This window comes from Culex pipiens, chromosome 1 (genome assembly GCF_016801865.2).
Source record: "Culex pipiens pallens isolate TS chromosome 1, TS_CPP_V2, whole genome shotgun sequence".
Lineage (NCBI taxonomy): Eukaryota > Metazoa > Arthropoda > Insecta > Diptera > Culicidae > Culex > Culex pipiens.
The window spans coordinates 110,635,178-110,643,323 of record NC_068937.1 but is presented as its reverse complement, the minus strand read 5'-3'; the positions used below and the strand labels follow the sequence as shown (position 1 = coordinate 110,643,323).

Here is an 8,146-nt window from a genome sequence, read left to right as displayed (position 1 = left end):
ACCAAGGGACGTTGGATGTATTCCATACGACCTAAGGTGCAAAGAAAAGCCTGGTTCAAGGGGATGGACTTGACGCGTGGATTCATCAGAACGATGTCCCGCCTTATGTCGAACCATTACTCGTCCAAGGCTCATCTTTATCGTATCAACATGAGTGATACGAACCTTTGCGACTGTGGGCAGGGTTATCAGGACATCGACCATCTCGTATGGGCGTGTCCAGATCACCATGTTCACAGAATTAAGTTAAAAGATACCCTCAGGGCCCGAGGAAGACCACCAGAAATCCCGATGCGAGACGCGTTATCTCAACTAGACCTTGATGTTCTCTATCCGATCTATCAGTTCCTCTTAGATTCCAAAATATCCATTTAGTTTTTCTTCAGTTAGTTTTCCTTCAGTTAGTTTTCCTTCAGTTAGTATAACTCGCCTTCACACAAAGCCGTCGTTTCTGGTTTGCACCGGAAGCAAAGCAAGAACGCCCCAGCAGCTGGACACCGAGTTGCGGCTGAGGACAAAACGCAAAGGCCAGAAGAGCCAACCAAGACCCCTACACAATCCCCCTTCCCTTCCTACGCCTTGTCTTTAACATCAATCCCTTCCCTACTAACCCCGAGTAGGCCGCGGGTAATCGGCTCCCCTCCCACTAACATTTACACACAAGATCCTCTGTAATTATTAAGTCAAATGTAATTACAAAAGCCGACTCGGTCCTAACCAGGTCCCAGTACCGAAAAGGACCTAATAAAAATAATTTTATGAAAAAAAAAAAAAAATAACACATTAGGGCCCTTACAGAGTGGACGCTGCAAGCGACGCTACAAGCGACGCGACTAATTTGACAGGCGAAGCGACTACGCGCGACTCATTTGCGGCCAGCAGAAATCGCTCGCCTATTCAGAGTAGAAGCGATTTTTCGCTGCGCTACAAGCGACGAACAAGCAACTGTCAAATTGGTCGCGCGACCGACCTGTGCAAACCGAGGTCAGTCGCTTGCAAATCAAGCGATTTAAATTGATTCTGATGTTTTGTTCAGCTTTTCGCTATTCAAAATTTCGAACAAAATGAGCAGAAGAATTGTTTAATGCAATAAATAAAGTACATTTAATTAAAAAATTGCAAAATGGTTCGAAATGAATTTTAAATTGTAAATAAAAAATAAAAAAAATCAAAATTCTTCATATTGGAAGGGCATCTCAGAAAGGGTCCACCGAAATAATTTGGTGGCCATTGGCCACTCCGGAACCGGTTCTAAATGTCCTCCGGGGAACCACCGAAGTGGCCAATATCTGATCAAAGCAAAACCAGTCAATATTGGTATCGAAATTCTTCATTTTGGAAGGACATCTCAGAAATGGTCCACCAAAATAATTTGGTGGCCACTGGCCACTCCGGAACCGGTTCTAAATGTCCTCCGGGGAACCACCGAAGTGGCCAATATCTGATCAAAGCAAAACCAGTCAATATTGGTATCGAAATTCTTCATTTTGGAAGGACATCTCAGAAATGGTCCACCAAAATAATTTGGTGGCCACTGGCCACTCCAGAACCGGTTCTGGATGTCCTCCGGGGAACCACCGAAGTGGCCAATATCTGATCAAAGCAAAACCAGTCAATATTGGTATCGAAATTCTTCATTTTGTAAGGACATCTCAGAAATGGTCCACCAAAATAATTTGGTGGCCACTGGCCACTCCAGAACCGGTTCTGAATGTCCTCCGGGGAACCACCGAAGTGGCCAATATCTGATAAGAGCAAAACCGGTCAATATTGGTATCGAAATTCTTCATTTTGGAAGGACATCTCGGAAATGGTCCATGGCGTTCATAAGGAAAATGTACTTGGATGACAATCAACCATTTGAATTTTAATAAAATGGAGTTGCAGAACTTAAATTTGTTCAAAGTAACAAAATACAAAAAAAACAAAACAAAAATTTTATACGATTATCGGAAGTCCACATAGAACCCCAAAGTCCCATAGAAACCTTCGGATAATCGAGGCTGGACTGCAAAACTTTGTCAAAGAAATCGTATCGATCAGAACACTTTTCAGTAAGCGTCTTTTGAATTTGTATTTTGAAAACATTTTTGTATGGACATTGGACACAATGCAAAATCTTGATTCATTGGTAAAAATGTAGGACTACTATGGTAATGTAGTAAGCAATTCAGGTGAAGCCGTCACTAATTCTCAAGGAAAACAGATCATCATCGAGATCATCATTCTAAAATTCTATAGAATTTTAAAACCTGAAATTTTAAAAATCTAAACATTTGAAATTCTTAAATTCTTAAATTCTTAAATTCTTAAATTCTTAAATTCTTAAATTCTTAAATTCTTAAATTCTTAAATTCTTAAATTCTTAAATTCTTAAATTCTTAAATTCTTAAATTCTTAAATTCTTAAATTCTTAAATTCTTAAATTCTTAAATTCTTAAATTCTTAAATTCTTAAATTCTTAAATTCTTAAATTCTTAAATTCTTAAATTCTTAAATTCTTAAATTCTTAAATTCTTAAATTCTTAAATTCTTAAATTCTTAAATTCTTAAATTCTTAAATTCTTAAATTCTTAAATTCTTAAATTCTTAAATTCTTAAATTCTTAAATTCTTAAATTCTTAAATTCTTAAATTCTTAAATTCTTAAATTCTTAAATTCTTAAATTCTTAAATTCTTAAATTCTTAAATTCTTAAATTCTTAAATTCTTAAATTCTTAAATTCTTAAATTCTTAAATTCTTAAATTCTTAAATTCTTAAATTCTTAAATTCTTAAATTCTTAAATTCTTAAATTCTTAAATTCTTAAATTCTTAAATTCTTAAATTCTTAAATTCTTAAATTCTTAAATTCTTAAATTCTTAAATTCTTAAATTCTTAAATTAACTGCGGAGTACGAAACGTTGAGATTTCTTATTATTTGAATGTACTTAATTTTTTTTTAAATATTGATTTTTAAAAGTTAAATTTTTTTTGAAATTATAATTTCTTCGTTTTTTTAATTCTTATATAGCATTGATAAAAATTTTAATGGTTATGTTCTAAACCGATAATTTTTTGAAAATTTTAAACTTTTGATTATTTTGCTCCTTTTTCAATATTTTTTTATTATTTTTTATTTATAAATTTAAAAATTAAAAAAAAAATATTTAAAAATAAGGTTGACTGTGCCTTCAAAGCAAAAACTTTAAGTGGAGTAAATAAAATTTTAAAAGTCTGTAAAATCTTTTCGAGATACTTTGACCCACTTAGCAACGCTGTGTTAATTCGATATAAAATATCCATTTTTGCATAAAACAAGTTTCATAAATTACCCCTCTACCAGTTTCATGAATAAACTAATTAGTTCAGGTTTGATAAGTGTTGGAAATCAATAAATAAGTACCTGCAAAAAAAAAGCAATCCACTTTAACGACCCCCGGGTCTTTTGTGGGCTCTGTTGCAAGTTTCTACTCATTTCTAGGCGTCCGAAGGTTATGTGTGGTGAGTCACTCAAAACCTCTTTTACGCTAATGGACCGACGTTTTACTTCCCCATCCGATAGAAGGCGTGATTAGGCAAATCTCGTTTCGAAAAATGCCACCGGGTCCGTCTGGGATTGAACCCAGACCATACTGGGGTGAGAGGCTACCACGCTAACCACTGCGCCACCGGACCCGGCTAAGTACCTGCATTCTATCCAAAAATGGTATAAGTTAGTTAAACACAGTTTAAACTCTGTAAGTGGGTGAATACTGGACTAGGGGGGTGCCACTTCGAGTTTTCGAAGCGGATTTGGATCCGCTCCAAATCCTTGAGACTCGCTCCGTCTGTTTAGCCGAATCTGTGTAATTCCATTCAGAGTGTTGGTTTTGACATTTCGTTTGGTTTGTTTATGTTTTGGAAAAAACGTGTTTTCCAATCGTAATGTTTTCAAGTTAATTTTCGCGAGCTGTGCTGAAGTTAATCAGCGGAAGAATCTTTGGCCACGGAGTGCCTTGCACACAGGTTGAGTGGTTCGTGGAAAAGTGGCCTAAGGGGAAAATCGGTGTGCAGCTGTATCCGCGACCGTTTCTTTCCAACGGGTCGAGCAGCGAGCCACGGAGCGACCAACCGGCAAAGAATACGGCGTCCGGTTCTGCTGTCGGTAAAGGAGGAACGTCCGGACTTCCGGCCGGCGGTTCCGGGGGACGAGGAGGAGGCGGTTCTAGTGGTGGAAGCGGATCTAATTTGAACAGTGCTGAGCGGAAAGGCTTCGGACAGCTTCGGACGGGTCGCAATCGACGAAACTTTTGACTACGCCTGTGGTTCCCCAGTCGTCGCAAGGACTTCTGGGACAAGGAGAGTGTTAAGTTGTGGGCGCCTGAGCCGGTGGGGGAAATCAGAAAGGTTGCGTAATGGTGTCTTTTGAGGGAGGACCGCTGATATTGGCGTTTGGTCAATAGCCGAAATTGTCTGCGTACCTTCAGTGTTCGAGAACGAGAAGCGGACTATATCTCTAACAGTTAATCTTCTCTATACCGTAGATCCGAAAGAGGAGTTCGCTTCCGGGTATCCACTGCGGGTATCGAGGCTCAAGACGTGGCCGGAGAAAGACAAGGCGGTGCGGTTTGTGGAGATTGCCTCGCTAAACTTGGAGGTTATCGAAGTGACATGCAAAGGGGAGTTGCATTAGTGGCGTTGGGCTGACGTGAAGCATCCAAGTCCAGCTCATCCGGAACCGAAGACCTCCTGTCTTCATCGGAAGTCAAAGAAAATGTACCCAGCTCTAGCTCAGGCAGGGGACGCGGATCAGCGGCTGCTACAGTAAGATTCATCTAGTAGCGACTTGAGTTCGTATCGAAACTAATGTTATATCTTTACAGGGACGTCATCTTCGTGGAGAATGTACGGTCGATACAATCGGTAGCGTGTCCAAGGTGGACTGTGACTACGCGGCGGTCAAGTTCCCACCGCTGATTACCGCTGGTTCGGGGGATAATTCCGCTTAATTTGAACACCGGTAGACAGGAGCAAGACATTATGTTCCCGACGGATATCGAGTCGTTAGTGGACACTTCACCATCGAACTTGCGCTGGAGATTGTGCCGACAGTGTTCTGCTGTTCATCTGGCTGGATTGCTCCTCTCCCCCCGGGGTGTGACGAAGCACCTAGAGGATCCCCCCGTTGTCTACTGGCCACCTGGGTACGATCCGGCCGTCGACGACGCAGACAGTTTGAGCAGCCTAAACGTGATTTGATGTGATAACCAACAGGGCCACAAGGATGACTTGATGAGCAGCCTAAACGTGAATCAGAAATCCGTCAACGTCAACGTAGAGCCCTATCTGAATCCACTCCTGAGCGCGAAAGACACAAAAGGACAAACCCTGTGTTTGCCGTAACGTGCCGTGTCTACTACCCCGGCATCATCGTGTTCAACGCGACCCTCAAATCGCCAACAGCGACGCCTCCATTCGTGACTAGAAGCCTGACCGGCTCGCTGTGCTGCTGCACCGAGTGCGCCAAAGTTTGTTACAAGGGTCACGACTGCCATCTAAAACCAACCTCCGCGACGAAAGTACGCAAGATCAGAAGAAATTATTTCAACAACATCACAATGACGATCTTTACATGACATTTAGATTAACTGTTTCTCAACATTTACCCGAGTGTGCATTTTTGTAGTAAATAAAATTTTATTCTTTTTCTGCAACTAAGAATATGAAAGAAATATCGGTCCTTTGAACCAGCTGCACCACTAAATTGCTCATGTAATGTATAGCCGGAGACTCGCGGGAGAACGGCGGGACGATACTGTCAAAGTCGAACAGCATGATGAACGGCGATTGGGTTTGCTAGGTTTGCAGCATGTTGAGCGTGCCCATCAGCTGCAGCGGTGAGTCATCTTCTTCAATTCCCCTTCCTGTTCGCAGCAGAAGGATTGTTGGACGGTTGGACGTGGTCATTGTGAACAGTGCACCGCATGATTGGCAACAGGTGAGCGGACTGGGCGTCGTTGATGAGCTATCACTTCCGGTCGGCTTGAAATGCTGTGTAAATGTAAAGTGAATTAAAATTAGATAAATGGGTGTTAGTGGTCCAACAACTTACATTACATCTAGACTCGCACCGGACTTCCGGTAGTGATTTCACGTTCTGAAACAACGTGTTGCACATTGCTGTAACCGGCGAGCCGCATCTTCTAGGTAGGGTTGCTGTTGGTCGTTGTCGTGCCGGGTAGATGAGGTGACGTCCTTTGGGTACCGGGCTGTTGTGAGAAGAAAAACGTAAATATCTTTCAAAAACCATCTCAACCCAACAGACTCACCATTTGTTTCCGGGCGGTCGGCGGGCATCTCATTGCAAGTTTCGCTGCTCACACCGGAAGAGCTTTCACCGCGATCATCATTTTTCTGCTGCTGTTGGGCGTTTTGCTGCCGTAAGAAGTGGATGGGGTAGAATTTGGACGACTTGAGGTTGGTGCGGATCTTCTAGATCTCCTCCATTGAGAACGAGTGCGGGATTGAGCTGGAGCTGGTAATACTGCCACCTGTGTGCTTTTTTTCGCTCGTCTCAGCCGTCATGCTTGAATTGACCGAGGTCACTCAGCCACCCGCATTCGTCGTCGTCACCCCATCCCTGTTGACGGTCTTCAGGTTCGCCTGCACCATCCGTACCGAATTATTCTTACCCGTGTCGGACTCATCGCTCAGACAGTAGTCTGGATTCTGCAGTTATGGTATCGCAATCGTATCGAGGACGATTTGCGGACCTCGGTGGTGGTACTGCTATTGCCACTGCTGCAGCTGCTGGTGCTGTGTGATGAACCACATCAGGTCACTGACGAGGATGAAATCGCCTAAAGAAAATAATTGTTTGGCGTCAGATGTTCAGGTCGGAAGCTTAGTAGAACTTACCTTAGACGCAGCAGCGGTGATCCCAGCTCGAGGTCCAAATGTCGCACACGTCCTAAACCACGGTGGCACGACGAAAAGTACGCTGCCTGCTCGAACACCTCCCAGATGCGTTCCTACGAGTCGCCGGAAAAGCCGCGATCGACTCCGTGGCGGCGATCTCAATTAGTCCAATCTTAAGCTGGCACAAGGTCTTGTCCATTCCACCAACATCCTCGAAGCACGTGTACACCGCTTTGGACCAAACCTCCTTGAAGCGCTTCGATCGCTCCGACCGACCTCCTGTCTGCCTGCACTAGGGAAAGAAGGTGGAGTCTTGAAAAAGTGGGTTTTTGGAAGTTCGATGAACTTACGCTCATAGCACGATGTAGTACTCGACAGTTAAGTAGTAGCAGATTCTTGGCGGTTCTCCTTCGTGGCACACTCGTCCGAGGCCGATAGGCTGTGGATTACTGCGGTGATCGGCGGTGGCACTGGTGCAGATGACGGAACGGCGAACGAGAGTTCGGGTTGGCGTTCGCTGGTGCGGAACTCGCTGGCCAGCAGGGGACTGCTGCTGGCTCACCGGTTCCGCCGCCGATTTGGGCTTCCCGGAGACGCTCATCGCGTTTCCCCTAACCATCGACGCCGACATCATGCTCCCGTTGAACTTCATGCTGTGGTGGTTGTGCGACAGCTCGTCGATCGTTTGCTGATGCTGCTCGCGCTGCACCACCCCCAGCAAAATCTTGCACAGGTTCCCAAACTGCGACATTTAGCTCTTGTCCGAGGTGAGCTTCAACTTAACAGTCCGAGCGAGTAGAGTAGGGCGTACGCCTTCCCGACGAGGCGTTCGTCGGCGGGGGTAAGCGACTTGTCGAATTTGGACAACTCGAGCGCGCCGTCACTTCTCAAGCGTTCCTTCGTGGACAGGAAGTACGTTACAAACTGTTTTTCCGCTTTCGGTCATCACGCCCCGGATCTTGGCTTGGAACATTTTCTCTATCGGGGCGGGTACGTCGATCGGAGCCTAGTTCGCACGGTACTTCCAGTTGGCGAAATAAGGGAACGCCCGGAGCACCTCCACCGGAACAACACCCCAGTTGCTCGATGACGATTCACCAGAGGCGGCGTAATTAAACCGACGGCGTATGTTCCGCTGCCCGCTGACTGGTTGAAAATCGTCCAGACGCACTCGCACTTGGACCGGATAACGACAAAGCGGCATTGTCGGTGCAGGTTATTGCTGGAGCGAGAACTGGCCGCCGTGGAAGTTGGCTCAGTTGGCCAA

At 44.3% G+C, this 8,146-nt stretch overlaps 1 pseudogene; it reads right to left on the bottom strand.

Moving 5' to 3' along the window:
• Positions 1-3,740: 3,740 nt before the first annotated feature.
• Positions 3,741-7,869, bottom strand: LOC120417213 (uncharacterized; annotated as a pseudogene).
• Between the last annotated feature and the right edge of the window lie 277 nt (positions 7,870-8,146).